Here is a 21,635-nt window from a genome sequence, read left to right as displayed (position 1 = left end):
TGATCTTGGATTTTTTTCCTATGTTCAATAATTGCCATTTTATATCTCTATAGGAGAAAAATATCACTTTTTTAATGTTTTAAGGGTACTTTCTGCATTAGAACGGCCCTAAAGAGGAAACAGGGCACATTAACTACTGTGATTTATTTATTTGGAGCCTCCTTCATAATTCCAGTCCCTAAAGCCTAATCTACAGAAACTACGCGATTGTAACATCTGCAGTCATGCTTCGTACAGCTTGATTGCCCTTAAATTGAGTCAAAACATTCTCTCCAAAGAGCAAAAGAAGTGTGCTTTTAAATTCTTGAAGTGTCTAGATAATTATGTCAGAGTTTCCCTACAGATATATATGTACAAAGCTAAAATAATTACACAATACATTTAAGGGCTTAAAAAAATAAAATACAAGATTTATCTGTTTCTATGGTGGCTGTCTCCATGGTACCTGATTAAAAGGACACATGCATGACCCAACAGGTCTGTTACCTCTACTTTATGTCAGTGGTGCTAATTATGCTTTATACAGTTTAAATCAGACTCCTTGTTTGAATCTTATACTTTAAAACAATTATTTCCTCATACAGTTCTCCTTGGGAAATAGGGACATTATTCTATTCATGACATGTGATTATTTCTAAACCACCAATTTAAAATGGCCCAGCTCATTTTTTTATCTGCCCATTTCTTCTTTATCAGTCTAAAGCAGTCTATAACAGTGACTGAAGGCAGCACTGTAATCATGATAGAAATATCATTCCCTTTGAACAATAGAGCCCATTCAACAGTTTTTATTTTACCACTGGTTAATTTTTCTTTCAATTAAATCCAAAGCTCATCTTTCACTTTTACTGTGCATATGCTTTTAAGCTATTGTCAGTCATATGTGTGAAAGTAAACACTGAGCAATAAAAATTCAATGAGATAACACTTTAACATAAAACAATATACTAAAATGAGTCAAAAGAAAATGATGGTAATAACAATACTATTGCTGTAGAAGATGGATACATTAATTTGATCTAAAGCTAGAATCAGGATGAATCCTAGATCTACTATAGCATTATGGTAAAAGTGCTGAAATAAGTTAGCCCCAAAGCACTTACTAAGCACCAGGCACGGTTCTAAGAGTTTGCACATATTACCTCATCTAAGAATTTTTATATCAATCCCACTGGGGTAACTTAGTAGCCCCATTTTAACACAGAAAGAAAATGAGGCTCAGAGAGGTTAAGGAACTTACCCAAAGTTACACAGCTAGTACATGCTGGAGCCTGAACATGAACTGAGGTTGTCTGGCTCCAGATTCTGTGTTGTTGTTTTTGTTTTTGTGTTTTTTACCACCATGCTAGCTGCAATGTGTGATAACCATAATGCAATTAACAGGGGAGACAAGAAGCTAAAAATGAAAATCAGTTCAGAAAATAGATCCACTGCTGGAGTATTTTTCTTACCATCACTTCAGTTATCCTCCCCCTGCAACATTCATTCCAGGCCCCACCCATGATTTTTTTCACCCAGAATTCTCTCCAATTTCATTTTGTTTCTTCTTATGCTTAATTCTCCACATCTTAACAATCTTCACCATGGAGAAACCAAATGATCTCAAAAAATTGTCCTGAGAACAGAGACAATTAAGATACATTGAAGTTTGTTACAAGGAAAGTAAATTTTTGAAATTTCAGTTTTATTTTCATGGAAATTTGGGGATTATAATACTTAAGTAAATATTCATATTTTGTATCATCTGAAAGTAATACACCTGAAGGAGGCAATGGGTCGGCTGAGAAAGTTCTTCATAGATGACCATAAAATTTATTGTTCTAACTGGTCCACTTTGGGAGCAAAGGCTGTGTTATTAGCAGTTGTGCTGAGACAGTGGGACTGTGTAGGGCAAGCTGGGATATCCCATTATACTACCTTTATAGACTGAAAAGACAGAAAGATAGTTGAAGTAGGGGGAAGAAATGACTTTCTCTTGATGGTAAAGATTTTTAAATTTATATTAAGTAAGCTTGCATTGGCTTTCAGATTTGTTCATTCCCTAGACTCATGATCTCCAACTTTATTTATTATTATTGCTAGTATCAACTCATTGATTGGAAAATTGCTATAGGATTGGCACTGTGCTGAGGACTTAATTTATATTGTTTAATTAAACCTCACAAAAATCCCATAATATAGGCATTATGATTATAATTACTTTGAAAATAAAAATAAATTAAAGTGACTTGGCCAAGGTCACACAGCTTATAAATTGCAGAACCAAGGCTTGCATACAAATATGGGTGCGAAGTCTATATATATTCTGCGCCTCTCAGATTATTTGGTCTTAGAATACTTTTTAACATATAATATATTGATTTTTCTCTACCAAAAGCTTGTGGGATGTAATCAGCCTTAGAATAGAATATATTGCAATTACAGTCTCACAGATAAATTTATTACTGTAAGAAAAAACAAAAATTTGGTTGCTACAATTAAAATATTAAAATATTGAGCAAAATCACAAACACACATTCAAACAAAAAGCAGGATCCATGGTATGTGATTATTCAGAGACAACATACACTGGAGTGGTTGAGTGACTCCAAAATAATGGTTGCATAACACAGAGATCACATGGTATCTGATCATTCCTTCATGTCAAACTCTTCCTTAATGTTAAGGATTTTATGTAGGTGTGTTTAGGTAGTACCTTACATTTATATGGTGTTTCTTATGTAAGAGGCACTGTTCTTTCTCCTTTACTTATATTAATTCAATTTCCCTCACAACCATCCTAGATAAAAACTATTGTAAACCTAATGTTGCAGATGAGGAAACTAATGTGCAGAGCTGTTAAATTACCTGCCCAAAGCTAGTTGAGTGGTGGAGCCAGGATTCAGACAGAGACCATCCAGCCCGTCAGTGCTGGAAATGAAGGGGCCATACTGACCTTCAGGTGCCACACTGACCTTCACAGCATTTTCCCCATGCTTGTTACTGGTGTGTGCTGAGATGTGAGATAAATGTTAAAAATCTTCTAAAGTACATTCTTGTTCTATTTTATTTGTTTTCCAGGATATATATATATCTTAAAATCTGTAAAAAGTAAAAGTGACTGTGTTTGTGAGGGTTATAAAGAAAAGTAGAGATTGTCCCCATGATAAATAGGATAAGATCAGGAATGAGAATCTGAACTAATAATTAAGCAAAGATAAGCTTTAAAAAATTATGTGCATAAATAAGCACTTGTATGCTCTCCATTGCCTTAAGGCACATGTAACATTGCCAACTGAGCTTTGAGTTTTCGCTTTGTTTTTCCTGTTTTTTAGTTGTATTCCTCCTTGTGTTTTACGAGACTAGCTTTCCTTGCCTTGATGCAGACACCGAGATGGGTCCTCAGAGGGCGGTCTGTGGATCAGCAGCAGCCACATCCCTGGGCCCTTGGGAGCAGCCCAGAATCCCAGGCCCCTTCCAACCCTGATTTGGAATCTGCTCTCTAACAAGAGCCCTGGCAATTCTCATGCATATTAAAGTCTGAGAAGCACTGGTCTATCAAAGCAGACAGAAATCCTTCACTGCTGAGAAAGTCTTCTTTTTACATTTTGAGGACGAATCAAATAGAGGAGAGTTCAAAGCCAGTCATCTGTGGGTGGGGAGGGGAGGCAGTGGGAAGCAGGGAAGATGTTTGGATCAGGAAAAATAAACAACACTCCGTTCCTTGCTCACTCAGCCACCGCCCTCACACCCTCCATCCACCACCCACACACTCAGCCAGCTCACAGCATAACTGCTCAGCTGCACAGAATGATGAAGTCTGCAATGTTGGTGTCCAGGACAGTGGGATATGGGAGAGGAAATCTCAGAACGGGAGCCGACAAGGCCATATTGGAAAAAGGAAGTTTTTCTTAACCTAATTTACCTATATTAAGAAATCTGTGGGCTAATTAAGTAGGCCAAATCACCCAGAGGATTCAAAATGGAAAAGTGAAGTGGGATTGAAAGTTATTGGGTGTCTACCATGCGCTTTCTATACAGAATATCGCTAAGTCCTCACAATAAATTGATGATGTTCTTATCTCAATTTAACAGACTAGAGAATTGAATGACAGAGAGGTGACCTGCAGTCACACAGTAGTTGAGGCTGCTAGGTTCCACGTCTGGCTCTCTGACCACTAACCAATGCTCTAATTACCCAAATCTGATGGTGTAAAAGAAAGCAGGCAGCCAGCCTCATACACTGAGTACCTCCTGCCTTATCTTTCTATTTCTGTTTTTCTTTAACTTGATGGCCATTGTTTCTATATTGCACTTATGGGGAATTATTTACCATAGATGAGATGTTCTAGTTAAGTAGAAAACAAAAACGATGTGTAAGGTGAGGTCCCTACATGAGTGTACAATTTACTGAGCAAAAAAGTTAACCTGCACGTAAAAACAAAGATGTACTAGACTTAAACTGTGTCGTTGGCTATTAACACAGAGGAATTCAGAGAGAACATCACCTGAGTCATTGCAGTTATCTGAGAAATCTTTAAAATGAGGTGGACCTTGGGATAAAATCATGGAGAATTCCTCACTCAGGTGTGTCATTGAGTTTACATTGAGTTAGTATGATTTCAGACCTTTAGTACCACACCCTTTGAGAGAAGATTAGGGTTATTTCTTTTATTTGTGCTTTCAACTAAGATTGCTTTGGACAAGAGTTCCATGGCTAAAATAATAAAAATTATAATTTTTATTTTATTTTTAATAAAGGTGAGCTGTTAAGGTAATGGACTGGAGAGAGTGCTGGGAGCAGGTGGAGAAGGAACAGGGTGTTGAAAGGGTATGGAGAGCATGCCACAGGAAAACTCAATTCCTTTCTAAATGTTGCCTAGGGTTGGTCATGATCAGCATTAATAACATGATTCTGTCACAAACACTGAAAAGTCAAAATTATAGACTCTTCTAAGTAGAATATTTAGTTAGAAAATTGTTAGGGCAAGAGTGTTCAGTCCTTGGCTGAATTCATACTGTGTCTGGCTGACTTGACTTCCTCAGGCCTCAAGTCCTTTGTGGTGATGGCAGCCTCACATCAAATGTACCTGAAACACCAGGGGAGCAGCTTCCTCTGCAAAGCCCGGAGGACAATTAACCAGTATCCTTGCCTAGGTGTCCTGTTGCCTAAGCTCCTGAAGAATAAATATGTGAAGGAATTCCTAGCATGGCTATCCTTATGCTGTTTTGGGGACTATTAGAATATGGGACCTTTAAAGCATTGATCCTGAAAAGGAAAGAAACATAAATAAAGGATATAAAAGAACAGCTACTGAGAGTCACCAATGGGTTTGAAATGCTTGTCCGGTACTCATGGTGTGGAGCAGGGTACATGACTTCTCTAGTCATGCCACAAACCTTTACTCTGTACCTATCACATGCAAAGCATGGAAAGACTGTCTACCTGACAAGGCTGTGTGAATATTAAATTGGATAATATTTGTAAACTCTTTAGCCCAGTGTTTGAAACATAGTAATTGCTCAATAAATGGTAGCTATCATGTTATAGAAATAATCAAATGTATACTTCCATATCTTTATTTAAAAGCACAATTCATTTTTAAATTGAAATGATTGTAGAATACCCCCATGAAAGAAAGAGCCTGCTTGATCCAGATTTCTAATGTAAAGTACAGGTCAAATCCCCTTTCCCAGACCTGCAAGAGTCAATTTAAATTTTTCGGTGTTGTACTGGAATTTTGCTGAATTTAATATTGTTCCAACAATAATAATATTATATTTTATGTAGCCTTAAAAAACATTTTTCGCATTCAATAACTCTAAATGAATTATTACCAGTAGGCTTGGAAATCTTGTTTTATAGAAATTTTGGTATGTAAAATTTATTTTAAATGAATTTGGCCTGAATCTGCAACTGAGGTACAACAATTAAAATGTCCAATTTGGAGGAAATCTTGGTAGCTTTCCAATATACTGCTAGTTTTCATAATCAAGCTGTTACACGATCTTTTTTTCATTATGCATGAGCAAATAGACTCCACTACACTCAATTTGAAGCAATTATTATCTGTGGCACAATATAATCAAAAGGCTACTGCTATTTGTTGAAGAATTCTTTGTTTGCCAAGATTATTAATAAAGTTATGCCAGGAGCACACACAGTGCTTCTTGGCACTCAGCAGCTGGCTCTGGCGATGAGAAAATAAATCAGAATTCTTGATGCTTGTATATTTCAATATTTCTGCCAGTGTGTGTATTGCAGAACATTTCACATTAAATAGCACTAATTGCCTTAATTGGCTTATGGCTAATAAGCCCACTATACTGTCTGTGTATGGTTAAAGCATTGGGTTTATCAGGGGAATTTAGATTCTCATAAATCAGTGGCCCAGGTGTAACACACAGAGCGGGACAGTTGAACTGCACACATGGCTCCTTGTGTGTTGTGGAATAATGAGGTGTGGAAGGGGTAAGAAGCTCCCTCTGATCAACCTGGGGTGATAACTCTTCACACAACTACCCCAGGTAAACAATTCCCTTGAGAAAGCACATGAAAGAATATCAACCTGTCTTGACTACCTCCTAGACCAATCCACAAACAAGTAAGAGCTCTCTCTTGCTGCAGGACCCCTGTATTTGCAATTGGCAGAACCTGGCTTTGCTTTCAGGTGGCTTATATTTAATATAAGAAAGTGTTATAAATCTTGAGCATCTCTTTACTGCCATTGAATAGCTTTGCTTTGGGTGTCATCCCCGAGGAAACTTGGTGGCTGGGTGAAAACCGGCCTTCCTAATGTAGTTCAGCAGAGCTAAGAACGGCTGCCACCACCTTCTCTCATTGCTCCTCTGCCTTGCAGATGCCAGAAGTGCAGGAGAAAGGGGTTCATCTGCTGTTAAAATGTAAACCCCGAGCCCCCCTTGCACACAAAGAGCCCAAGTGAACTTTCATACATTTATGTCTTAATATACTTGAGTTTTATAATGCTGAGAAGGCAAGAACATGGAAAAAGCGCTCCAAGGCTGGCCTCACCGTGGGGGGTGACAGGCAGGTCTAAATAGGGAAGAGAGGTCAAGAAGGGGGAAGCTACCCCCCAAACCATCAAGCTCCATTGTTCTCAAATCCTGATGGTTTGATTTATTTACTAATTAGTCAAATTCAAAACAAACAGAAAAACCACCAACTGCTTATTATGTCTAATGCCTTTAAGGAATAATTTTACTGCTTAGCGGTATTGAAATTGTGCATGAGTGAAAGTACTAGCCAGAATAACATTTGCCATTTGTAGCCAGAATTAGAGCTGGAATTTCAGCTGAGGAAGAACTGGAGTTGCATTTGATCAAATAGGGAAAACGCAACATCTTGGACATATTTAGTAGGTGGGCAGACTCTTGTGCCTGAAAATTATGACTGGGATATGTCAAGTGAGCTATATACACTTGACAGAGTAATCAATGCCACCTCAGTGTGCGAAGGGTCTGGGGCGGGTTCTTAGGAAACAGCAGGGTGGGTCTCAGCCTTAGTCCTACCCCTGTGTGACCTCCTGGTGGTGGCTCCAGGGAGGGCTCAGGTGTTTTCCATCTGCCCCTGGGAGAAGCCTCTAGCACACAAGAACACATAGGTTGAGATCACTCTTACTTGGTGGTTTTACAAACATGAGAAAGGGGAATACAAAAGGAAACCAGAACACCCCTGTAAGTGACAGAGAGTTTGATCTCTCTCTCTTCTTTTTCTAATGTTTTTATTAAATCTGAAGTTTATAGCTACTTCCCACTCATGTTTGTGTGCAGTTAAGAGCATCTGCCAATGCAAGAGAGAAAATAAATAAAAGTGAGTGATGGAATTGATGACATTTCATTTTTTTTTTTTTAGCTGTAGATTTTGGAACACGTTCTTGATCATTTAAAAAGTAGCATTTAGTTTTTTATATCCCAATAAAGTTTTAAAATATTAAAAAATAGAGCATAGGTAGAGATACTTCCTTTGTATACTAGATAAAAGGCTTCCTCACTATAGTTTCAATGTCAGTCAGTTTGAAAATAGCACAGGGTGACGTCATTCTGAAGAAAACTATGTTTAAAGTATGCACAGTGCATTTCTACCTGGTTGGATGGTATTGTGAACGGAATACACTTATATCATGTAAATGCATTCAGGTTTTCATTCATTCAGCAAAAGTCTATAAAGTAGCCACTATCTACAGGCATTAAACTGAGCCTTCAGGATATAAAAATGGTTAAGGCCATGACCTTTGCTTTTGAGTAACTCATGGATTACTAGGCATCCTAAATAACTTAAGGTCCTTTTGGTTACTGGTAACATCTTTAACTTACTAGAAGGGTCAGTACGTAACAGAAAAGCTAGATTTAGGGTGGGCTTCCCGATGGGCTGATCCAATGGCCCAGCATTGTCGTCAAGAACTAAAAGTTCTTTTGGATTCTCCATTCTGCAGAACCCGTGATAAGCCCATTCCATCTGGCTGTTCGCTCATGGATGCCTGCAGGTAGCATCTGTATTTGCATGTGGTGGAAGAGGGAAATAGTCTCTTTTGGTTCTTAAGAATAATGAAATTCATTGTCTGGAAGCCTGAAGGATCTTTTATACATCTCATTGACCCAAACTGGTTCAGACCTGCAATGTCCTTAAACGGTATCCGGGGTAAAGGAGTTGGGCATCCATAATTGGCTCAGCCTGCTCAGGCTCCACCTCTGCAGCAGGGACCAGTCAGATTTCCTTAGGGCGTGTTGGTTCCATTAGGCAGGAGGAAAGGCACAAGTCCTGGGCAATAACTCTGCCCTCATTATCTTTGTAACACTAACAACTCTTTCAGTAATATAGGACTTGACTGGCTGGTGATTTGGCTTCTGAAGGATCCTGCCTCTCCTGGACCAGTGGTTCTCAAACTTGAGGACCTTGAGGGCTTATTAAAACACAGTTTGCTTGGCCCCACCCTAGAGTTTCCGATTCCAGAAATCTGGGGTGTGGTCTGAGCATTTGCATTTCTAAAAAGTTGCAGGTGATGCTGATACAGCTAAGAGCAATTTGACAGCTTTTGATGTGCTAAGATCATCATCAGAGTTGAACAAAATTTACTTCAGATTCTAAAAGTATTTTCTCTCCATGAAGCAGTTTTTCCTTTACTCTATCATTCAATTGCCTGGTTAGCCTTGAAGCCATCCTTCCTTCCATTGGAAATTACATAAAAAGTCTCAAATATCTTTTAAAAGCTATTGCTGCTTTTACTCTAATAAAAAAAGTCTCCAAAATTATTTGTTAAAGTCAATAATGCACATATGAAATGTAAACTTGTTTTACAGCTAAGCTTTAAGAAAGTTACCATTCATATTTCTGCAATTCTGGAAATATCTGTTATTGTATAAATTGGACTCTCCTATACTGACAAGGGGAAATGTATTACTGAAAATATTGGAAAACTAAATTGCTTGAGAAATAAAAAGATCATAATGTATTGACTCTCTATATGTTGAACATAGACTATTTTTTGACATTGAATAAAGCAATTTAAACCATCTTTTTACTGTCCAATTTTTATAATAGACCTTTAACTTAAGCAGAAAATTTGCTGATCCTTGTCATTGGAAAGTTGATACATTTTCCAAAACAGTTTGAGTTGGCAGTTAAATCCCTTAAGGGGGTAAGTCTAAAGAGCCCAGATTAGTGTGCGTTGTCAGAGGAAAGATGCTTGCTAAGGGCCAGGTACTGTTCTGGGGGCTACATGTATGATACTTTATTTAATAAATTTAAAAATAAAGAAAGGTAAAATCAACAACAAATACGAGCTTCTGTGAATTTGAGCTTCTCTCTTGTTGACCTAGGAAAGGTTATAACACAAAGCAAAGATCTTGTGAAATGCTTTTCCTTCTCTTAAAACCCTTCTGTATCTTGTGATTTCTAACTGCATGAAGACTGAGCTCCTTAATGTCACCTAGGGCCCATGTGACTGCCTTCCTGGCAAAGCCTCACCTGGGACCCTTAGGCCAGAATATCCTTCATTCAGCCACACTGACCTTCCTTCGGGGTCTGGGCAGAGCCATGCTCCTCACATTTTGGGGGGAGTCTCCCCACCTGCTCTACCTGGGTTGGGAGCACTGCCTCATGCCACTCTTGTTTGATAATCCTTCTAACTCTTAAATCTCTGCTCAGATCTCACTTTCTCAGGAAAAACTTGCTGTGTCGTTAAGATCTGAGAGATGAATATATATGAACACAAACATTTAAGAGCCTGTCATAGGCCAGGAATGTGCAATATGATATTTAATCCTTCTGTCAACTGATGGGCCAAGTAGAAGTCACCGCTCTACATATGTGAGGACCATAATTTGCCCAGGATTGTATTAGGACAGTGCTGGAGGCGGGACCTCACGTACATCCGGTAAACAAGGAAGAAAGCTTTCCATTTCTGCAGAGCAAACAGGATTATCACACACTGTCGATCTTGATTAGATACGGTTTAGAATGATCTAGGAGAAGGTATGTACCATTGCCCCATGTATAAATGCTAACAGGGAAAGATATTAGTTTAAAATTTTTATTTATTTTTTAATGCTTGACTCTGTACTGAACTTACTCAAATATAACATATATGAAAATGTTTTAATATAAATGGCACAAAATAAACATAAAGTGCTATTCTTGTAAATAAATGCTTAATGAAGGACATAAAAATGATGCTTTAAAAAAATCTTGAGATTTTTCTAAATTATAGGTAGCAGAAAATGTGTTTTGACAGAACAAGATGATCATGGCTTATTAGAAAAAATAAACAATTTAACGTGCATGGTCTAAATTGCATTAAGTGAAAATGCCTCAAAATTTAATTTAGAATTCTTTTTTTTCTTTAAGAACAACTTCTACAACGTTCAGGAGAAGCCTGAATTGAAAACATCCTCTTTCCGCCATGGCCAGGTAACTCAGTTGGTCAGAGCCTTGTCCCTATGAGCCAAGGTTGAAGGTACAATCCTTGGCCAGGGCACATACAAGAGTCAACCAATGAAGGCACAAATAAGAGAAACAACAAATCGATGTTTCTCTCTCTCTCCTTCCCTCTCTCTCTCTCTAAAATCAATAAAAATAAATCAATAAAATAAAACATTCTCTTTCCTCCCAGCTACACTGTAACATTCATTACACCATTTTCACTGCATTGTATACACTTCACATCCACAATTTAATTGAACTTTGTCAAATAGAATATTCTACTCAAAGGAAGTACAGAAGCTCAAGATTATGGCTTATAGTTAAAGAAATCCTAAATTATATGTATTCTTAGGATTCTAAGCCATCCCTGGGTTCTTTAAGGTTTTCATCTCCTGATTAATAACCATTAAGATGTAATTTAAAGAAACATTATACAAAGCTAAAAGAAAAAAACTTAAAGATACAATTTTACCAAAGTTCTTTTTTTAAAATTAAGATGCAGTAAATACTCAGAGTAAGGCTAAAAATTGAAACGAGCGGTGGACCAAGGATCCAGGAGATCGGGGTTCAATTCCCGGGTTGCGGGCTGCAGTCGATCAATGACTCTCTCATCACTGATGTTTCTATCTCTCTCCCTCTCCCTTCCTTTCTCTAAAGTCAATGAAGATATATTAAAAAAATAAAAAATAAAAATAAAAATTGAAACATGTTTGTGAGACTTAGATGAATCAGAAACAAGATTTTTCTAAGAGATTGCCTAGGAGCTATAATGTACTATATATTTTCCTATAATCAAAGCAAATAAGATTTGAATAAAAAATCCATATGAAGTTTCTAGAATTTTTCTTTTAAGACAGGCTTGCCTTTTATTGTTTCTTTTTTAACCTGCCGCATTCCCACTGCCCAACACACTATATTCCAGAAAAACATTTCATTTTAAAAGGCTCCATTACAGTTAACTAAGATAAGTCCATATGGTATAATATTGTAATGAATTTTCTAGTAGAAATTAATTAGATGTGTGAATGTGTGAATGCTAACATTTATTTACATCCCAGGCTAAATGTTCAAAGGAGTGTATGTTAAGCACACAATTAGATGCAATGATGCATTAAATTGGCCTCACCAAGAAATAGTATTAACTTTAATAGTGCAATGGAAGCTTCTTAGAAAATCCCCGATAAGACTTTCTCTGCCCAGTTGCCTGCTTTTGAGACTCCTTGTCTGCCTAAACCACTTCTTTTTATAAAAGTTGATGGAAAACTGAGGCTGGAGAAGGAAAGTACATTTTCCACCTCACATCATAAGGCTGCCTAATGGTCTCATTAACCTATGGACTTCCTCCCAACTCCTTTGATTTGCACTGTGCAAACAGTGTCTAACCACTCCTTTTGCAAACAGTCAGTGACCTGTTTAACCAGGGAGGGAATTCCTCACAGCTGGAAACCTTCAGTTACTCTGTTCTTTTTTAAAGTGTTACTTTACTGAAACTATAAAGAAATAACATAAACTCTTGGTAGACAGAAACGCAGAACCAAAGGACCCGTTGGAGGATTTCTTTCCCAGGTGAAGGGTCATTCTAATATTCTAGGATGATTTTTAATTTGTGCCGGGAATTTATTAGACTATCTCATAGTCAAATATTTGGATTAGAAATATTTTATTGTTCTGCTCTTTCCCTATTTCACACTATATGTAAACTGATAAAAATAATGACAATCATTTATTGAATTCTAACCATGTGTGAGCACTGAGCTAATGGAATCCATGGCTTGATTGTCTCATTTAGTTTTCTCATGAATGTTATGCACATATATTCTTTATTTACATCTTCATTTTATAGGAGTGAAAAGGGGAGTTTGGAGGTTGAATAACTCACTGAAATTCAACAGATGGTAAGTGGCTGAACTGGGATTTGAACTAATGTCTGTCTACTCTGTATGCCAAACAGCCAATGCTAAATGTTTGGGGGCAATTTTCATTATAATCCTTGAAGACATTGGCTAATTATATCACAGTTTTCTTGTGGTTTTGTGTAATGAATATCTTATTGAACTCCCCAAAACAAATTTCACACATACCAATACAAAAAATAAGTTTGAATAATTAAAATATTATTTGTTGTGTTGAACAGAGGAAATGTGACTGGGATGAATATTTTGCAGCATTGTAAGTTTACAGACTCCCTCTGAATCAAAAATTAGTCAGAGGGATGGAGGGGGGCGGGAGGTGGAGGGGGAGAGAGTACCCAAAGAATTTATATGCATATATGCACAACCCAAGGACACAGACAATGGTGGGGAGAGTGACTGGGGAAGGGAAGGAACCGGGGGCTGGGGGGAACGGGTCATTGGGGAGAAAAAGGGACATCTGTAATACTTTAAACAAAAATAAAAATTATAAAAAGTTAAAAAATAAATAAATATAAATAAATAAAAGTGACATATAGAAGAAGGAAAAAAATTAATAATATATACATTCTGTGTGAAGTTACTTCTCATGTAATGAGACCCGTCATTAAACCCAAATGCCCCTATTCCCTTAATATTTTTGATAACTGAGCGCTGAAAGAAAAACGGCAGTTAGTAAAATCAATAACAAGACTAAGTTAAAATATGTATTAGTGTAAAAGACACTTGAAAGCCAAGTAACATTTCAGTAATGAAGATAGTTTTAGGGAGCTCAGAATTCTAGATAGAGGCCGTTTTGCCTTATGAAGAAATTCATGTAAGAAAAATAGCAAATTTCATGATTTCTGAAATTGTGAACTTGATCAACACTTGTAACCTACACCCTCCTGGGCTTTTATCTCTTGCAAAGGTAGTAGGAAGCTCACGTTCCCTCAAAGCAATGAGGAAATCTTCACTGCCCTTGAGTATGCAGCTGTAATAGAAATGTATAAGACATAACCTCATCCCCACCACTCCTCTCCCTCCAACTCTTAGACCTGTCATCTATGGAACAGATGGACTTGATCAGTATTAGCTGTTCTCTCCAAACAATTTTTTGTATATGGAAAATACAACAAAAGATGTATAAAACATGTAGACTTGCATTCTGAAATCAGAATAGAAAAGTAAAGTCTTATTTTGACTATGGTAAGAAACAAAGCTTTGAGGTTACAAGTTTCCTTGTTTACACATGTAATTGTATGTCAGGGCTATTACAAACCACTTTATGGTTTCAATCTCAGATATAAAATTCAAAGCTAAAGGGAAATTATCAAATTATCCCAGGGTCTAACTCTATTTGTTCAGTAAATATTGTTAAATACCCACAACTAAGCATTATCTTGGGATTGAAAGTGAGGAAGTGAGTAAAATCTTCTAGCTTTAATTTTGCATATGTGATTTTAAAATTATAACATATTCTCACATCTATTTCTTCCATGAAACATGCTATTATACATTTATAAATATAAAGGAGTGGTTAACCACCTCTAATAAGTCAGAAACTCATAGGCTGAGAGGGACCTCATAGGTGATCAAATTTATCCCTTACTTCTAAATATGTTCTTGTCATGAGTCTTGTTGAAAATTCTCACTTTTCCTTTTGTCTCCCAAACTTGAAATGATTCTACATTAGCTCCCTCATCTGCCTCTAGTTGACTCGGTAAAGAGGCGATTGAAATACTCCCCACCTGGAAAACACATTTGAAAATAAGTCAAAGAAAAGCAATCAGAAATGATTCAGACAAATTGGATTTCATAATAATTGTGGATGGAGGAAAGAGTTCAGGCTTGGATATTAGACCTAGGATTGAGCCATGTTTCCCAATTCATGTAGTCAGAGTTTCTCCGACTTTATGGCTGGAGGTCTGGTTAAAACTCATCTCTGGGTCCCACTGCCAGAGTCTCCAACTCAGTAGGTCTGAGTGGGGACTGAGAATTTGAAATTCTTTCAAATTTCTAAGTTATGCCAATGATGTCAAGGTAGAGTGGCACTTTGAGAACTTCTGCCATAGATTACTAGGTAACTTGCTTCAGTTTTCTCATCTCTAAAAGGAAATATCATTATTTTTACATTAGTCTTACTGTGAAGATGACTGTACTTAGCACAATTCCTGGCATACAGTATGTGCTCAAGAAAAGTTTATTTCCCAATCCTTCATCAGTTTACAACCTTGAAATATTTAGGATCATCTAAATAGTCCATATATGACAAAAATACATGTAGAGAAATGTATGAAGGTGTTTCATTTATTTGCTTGTTTGCTTTTTGTTTGATCAAAGTGATTTGATTATTTCCACGATTTCTATTCTTTGAAAAATTAAACTTGATTGCTCTTTTTATTACATATTTTATCCCTCACCATAAAAATCTAATGTAAAACTCATAAAAAAAACAAAATCCCTAATATAAGATCTAGATATTCATTATTTACAAATAGAATAAATTTTTTTTGCCTTGATAGTATCTTAGAGATCATCTGGTCGACCTGTTTATTTTATAGTTGGAAAAGTTTATTCAAAGTCACAAAGTAATTTAGTAACTAGAGCCTGAATCACTCAGGTCAAGCCAGCCTATGCTGTGCCACCACTTCCCGAAAAAGAACTTCATACATGTATTTTTTAACAATTTAATAATATTTTTATTTAATAATCGATTTGGCAAGAAGGAGAAGCTGCCCAAGCTCACTATGCCAGAGTCTAAAGTGACCCAATAGGACCCTCCCTTGGGGCAGTCATGGCAGGAAGGAGTTAATGGTTCTAGTCACTAGGCATGTTGGATTAGAATTGGGGGGACTCATTTTTAGTGGGCCTGGAAAAGAAACCTGGTGCCTAGAGGGTGACTAAGAGAGCATTTGAGGACGTGGGTGGAGGGCAACACTTGCTCCTACTAGGGCAGCCTCTTATGGCAGGTGTTCAGGTTAAGGCTTCTCCTTTGTACTACCATTGCCACCCTTCTTAAGTTTTTCTTTTTCCCCTTGCTGCTAAACAATGTTTCTGTCTTGCCTCCAACCTGAAGGAAGTAGGCTCTGGTATCCACTGCCTGTGATGCCCAGGCCCTGTGGTGGCATCAGCAGGTGAGAATAGCAAGACTGTCTCTACTGGCTCAAATCCACCACCACTTAGCCTCAAGACAAAGAATCATTTCCTTCATCGTTATTAGAAAAATTTTGTCATTTTTGGGGGGAAAAGTGCAGAGTGTCTTTTATGAATAATGCTGATCTGCACTGCGAATTTCTCTTCAAACACTTCTATAGGAAACTGCCTTTGAAATAAAGATTCCTTCAAGGGCTGGGAATTGGGAATTATTCCCAGCAACACTCCTGTGCCAGTTTTCTTTTCTCATAGCACACACTCTTTATAGTGGAGTTATTTTGTCTCTTCTCATGCCTCTGGTGATTATGGTTATTATGACTCAGAAAGGAAATGAGAGATGGGAATCAGAGACATTGATAGAAGGGAAAATCCTCCAATGTTTTCATTTCTCCTTTTGCAGGGGTCTTATTTAAACAATTCAACCTATTATTAAAGCCATCCAAGAATGGAGCAAGGTCCAGTCTGGTTTTCACCTCCTACTGCCATCAAGGGAGAAAGGTAGAGGGACTATTATGGACTGAATATTTATGTTCCTCCAAAATGCATATGTTGAAATTCTAACCCCCTATGTGACACTATTTAGAGGTGAGGCCTTTGGGAAATAGAGAAGGTCATGATGGTGGACTCTTATGGTGGGATAAATGTTCTTAGAACAGACCTCCCACTCTGTTCTCCCCCATATGAGGATACAATGGCTAGAAGGCCCTTGGCAAACCAGAAAGAAGGCTGTCATCCAACACCAAACCTGTTGGCACCTCGATCTTGGACCTCTCAGCCTCCAGAAGTTTGAGAAATAAAGGTTTGTTGTTCGAGCCCCCAGTCTGTGGTAATTTGTTATAGCAGATCAAGCTGACTAAGACAGGAACTGAGGTTGAGACACTTTGAGAAAATAAGTCTAAGATCCAACATGTTATTTTCATTAATTGCAGATAAAATATAGTAAATAAATTGGTTTAGATTACAGAATGAAAGAGCACATTTAGCTATACAGAAAAGCTTTATAAAAGCAAGGACATGATTATCCTAAAAATCATGAGAGGGTCACACTTGAGAAGAGCAGGAGCTGAAGGAAAGATGCACACAGTAGAGAGGGGGCCTCACAGGGGTCTCCACATTCCATTTCTTATCCTGGGTGGGCTCACAGGATTCTTTATCTGACAACTATTTGCAAATGATACTTATGTTTTTATAAAGTTTTTTGCATGTATGTTACATTTTATTATATTTTTAGAGCCTTGTAACACAAATTAATCGGCCATTAGATATTTGGAACTTTTGTCTGCTATCCTGAATAACTTGATCGATTTCTATTAATTTTTTAAAAAAAGCAAAATAGCATGTCTTTCAGTAGCATATTTCTGCAATTATTGATTTTGATTTCTCACTTTGCCTTTCCCAACAGGCTGAATTTCCTAGGTGCTCTTTTTAATATCTCATAACTATCATTTATTGGATTTTAGTCATTTATCATGTGCTTTAGGTTTTCAGGAGCAACTACAAAAAGCAAACAAAAATGTATAACTATTTTATATTGAAATTGAAATACTGAAAAACAACATTCACACTGAGTAGCAGTTGGATATGTCAGGTTTCTATCAACGCCAAAATGTTGAAAAAAGGAAGGAAGGAAGAGATGGAGGAAGGAAGGAGAGAAGAAAAACAAGATGAAAAAAATGAAACTTCTATTTATAGAGCACTCAGTGGGTGTCAGTTCCCTCGGTCAGGGTATTGCATTTACTTCTCAAGGATCATGGGAAGCTGTTTCTTTTTTTCTTTATTTTTAATTTTTTAATTGAATTTATTGGGGTGACCTTGGTTCATAAAATTACATAGGTTTCAGGTGTTCAATTCTCTAACACATCATCTGTATATTACTGTGTGTTCACTGCCCTACAAAGAGAGAAAGAGACTCCAAGAGAATTTCTTGTAGCCCTTCAATTTGATTGCACCCAGGTCAGGGCTCTAATGTTGCCAGTTATTAGTAGGGACGGGGGAAAAGGTGATGGAGTCCATTCGGGTGATATTGACAACTTTCCAATTAAAGTGGCCTTAGGTGTCACCTCTCTCAAGTAATCCTAGTGGGTTGGAAAAATTGTAGTTGCTTCCCTGTCAGGGAACTGGGGACTCCACAGGGTTTCCACACCAGCACTTTTCAAAGCAAACAGGCTTGTATTAATAGAAACAGAATGGATCTTGTCTTCAAAATCTCATCTGTCACCTGGCTCCAGAGAGAAGGCAGACTCACACCTTACTGGGGGATGGTGAAATAGACTTTTGAAATCCAGAGATATTGCTTGATGTGTCATTAAATGCAATTTCTTTTTCAGAATTTTCTCATTGGTAATTATTCTTATTATGTAGGTGGACAGTCTCTTAATATCGATAAAGACCTTTGCAGCTGCTCTCCTCACAGGCCCCGAGTTGAATGCGTACTTTGTAATTAGCATGGACGTAAAGCCGCACATTTGCAGTCAGCCGCCCTTTCTGTCAGATCGGTATTTAATCTGGGCTGTGTTCAGCTGTGAGGGGCTGATAAGCATTTCTGAAATCTCTGCACACGACCAACAGCACTTTAATCTCGTCTTTCAATTTCCAGTGCACTCATTACACAAATTCGGCTCAAAAACCTTGATGCATGAAAATTAGCCCTCCTGGATGTGGTACAATTGCTTTTAACCTTTGCTAAAAATACTCCCATCCTTCTGGCCATTCGTCCCAGGAAAATGTAGACAGTGGCTTATTTGTAAAATGGAAGAATTTATCCCCGAAGCCCATGGGCGCTAAAGTGGAGCTGAACGTTAGCTATTTGTTTTAATTGAGGATGAAGAAAATGATTTCTTCCATTTTAACCTAATTTTCAGAGAATAAACATCATTACATAGAGATAAATTATATTTCCATGTAGTACTTTCATACACAGAACCCTCGAGGAGCCCATCTGTCGGATGGAGCTTGCTCATTTCAACCTGGAGCCCATTAGCACCGATTTTCAATCAGTTATGTAAGTATTAACCTGTTCCTCTCTGTATGTAATCTGTCTGTGAGCCGGCTGGGAGGAGATGAAATTCTTAAAGTGTCAAATTGCTTTCCTTAATACGCGCTTAGGTCTTTATTTGCATTGCACCTTATGCTCTAATTTCAAGCTTTCAAAGATAAAAACGTGTGAAATGGCTGCTGTGCCTTCCTAGTCTCTAGAGATGGGCCAGGGCGGGGAGGGATGTGTGGTGCTTGCTGAAGGACTCACAGGCCAGAAGACTGAGCTCATCTCACAGGGAAATGATCAATGTCACCTGTCATTTGGCCACACATCATATTCCTCACATAAATAGGGGTGAGTTGAGGACCCAAATTTCCCAGTGTTGGATTATTAAAAGTTAATCAAGCTTCTGAAATTCTCCAGGAAAATGACAGGTTATTGTATATACATAGGATTTTTTTTTTTAAACCAAAGCTACAGACACTTTTGGTGAGAAAGTCTTCAGGAATGACTGAAGAACTTATTTCCACTCTCAGTCTCCCAAAACCAAAAAGCCCCTGGCTAAGCTCAGCTCTCTGGGCTTCGGCTTTGATCCGAGGACCACCTGTAATAGGTGCAGAAGCTTTGGGAAAGTAATCTTTTGTATTCAGGCAAAGGATTAAACAAACCAAGTGCAATGTGTCTCATAAAGACAAAAGAATAATATTTACAATGACTTTTTTCCCCAGAGTTCTCTGTGATACCTACCCAGGGGCTTTGCTAAATGCGTAATGAAGAGGATAGTATATTTAATAAGAAGAAATCTTGGTTCTCCCGAATGCAACAGAGATTTAAGAATGAAAGATGGACGAAGTGTGCATATCTTTTTTATTTCCAGGAAAACAGAGTTTGGAGTATCGCCATTCCTTCTGCACAGATAAGCTCAGGATTCTGACTTTTGTGACACAGGATTCTGAGCCTGATACCACGGGGAAGGGTAGGAGGGAAGTTTGGAGAAGATTGGTTTGATGAGATCACTGTGATTTTCTGTTTTCAAACCCTGTTGGGCTTTGTTCTTTTAGAGACTCTATCTGAAGGTAAGTTGCAAGAGACAGGTTTTGGGGGGGTTGCAAATTGTATTTAAATTACAATATCTGTCACATTCGTCTAACCTAGTATGCAGAATTCTAAGCAAGGAGGGGGAGTAGATTTCATTTCTGTAATGTCATTTGAGGCAAACAATAGAATTTTTCACATGGTAGAATTTACTTTTTATAATTGTAAAATTCTCTTTTAGTAATTATAATGTTGGGAGCAACTGTAAAACAAAAGGCCTGAGCTGCCTCATGGAGTATATCTATCACACCACCCAGGACTCTCTACCCTAACGAGGAAAGAACACAAATTCCTGAGCTTCCAGGCTTCCTCACTAAAGAACTTCCCATGATTTGGCTCTGGCATTGTGCCTGCTGTGTGGACATGTTGGGACACTTGTGTTTACCCCACAAGCCAGACGAGGCCCATCTGTTTGAGGCGAGGCTGCCATACTGACCCATGTGATGCACCCACAAGGACTCTAAAGTGACCCAGAGGTCACTCAAGTGAGCACCCTAGACTGTGACAGTCCATGGGTATTGATTCACAGGTGCTGCCCTCAGGGGCTGGGTGCCAGTGTCATGTGGTCCACAACCTGCTTCATTATTACATACATTTATTCATTTAAGAAACATCTTTGAGAGTTCTTTATGTGTTAGGAAGTGTGCTTGAGAGAGCGAAGAGTAAGGTAAGAGAAACTGGGGGAATGTCTATCGCTCTGTAACTTCCTCCCAGAGAAGAGACACTCACGGCTCAAACAGTCAAAGCAGCATTTGGTGCTCCTGTCTCCAGGGAGACTACATCTCTCCACCCGAGGAACCCTCCTGTCTTACAGACTTCGGGTCACTGACTTTCAATTACTTGGAGTTCTGTTTATCTATTGTCTTAGTTATTTTTTCATCTACTTGGAAGAAAGTAATAAATCCCTCTCAAAGTAAATCTAGAGGCACTCTCTCAGGCCTGCTAGACCACTTTCGCTTAATAACTGAACAATGCTGCGCAGGACTCAAGAGCTACAAAGACAAAGAAGCCAGAATGCCTATTCCTCAAAGACCTAAAAATTTAGAGGGAGAACTAGAAAAATAAATATTATGATACAACCAAGGTGTGTATAATAACTCAGTGTTTCTCAAATTGGATCCTGCAGACCATCAAATCTATTCTCTGAGGTCTGTGAATCATGGCTTGGAGAGAGCCTAGTATACTTGAATCCTAGTTCTGCTACTGGTCATGTCATCAGAAGGAAGAAAATTTTAGCTTCTGAGCCTTGGTGTCCTCTCTGTGAAATGAGGATGCCAGTTGCTAATTTTCTTGTGAAAATTAAATGGGAAAAGACAGGTAATTAATTGTCCAAGTTCCTGTTCTATGTTGTACAAGGTGTCTTTTGTGTTTGATTTCAACCACACATCGTTAGAATTACTACTCATGATAGCATAAGAACAGTATGGGTATATGAGGCAAAAACAGCAATAACTTATTTATGATAAAAGTGAAATAGAGAGGTAACTATTGCATATCACTAGCAGAATACACCTGATATTAATTTATTCTCTTTTATTAGGAATGCCAAATTTTTGCTTAGAATTCCTCTTATGCTAATCCAAATTCAACACATTCCGCT

Source organism: Miniopterus schreibersii (assembly GCF_964146895.1).
Source record: "Miniopterus schreibersii genome assembly, chromosome: 7".
NCBI classification, from domain to species: domain Eukaryota; kingdom Metazoa; phylum Chordata; class Mammalia; order Chiroptera; family Miniopteridae; genus Miniopterus; species Miniopterus schreibersii.
This window is presented reverse-complemented; position numbering follows the sequence as displayed.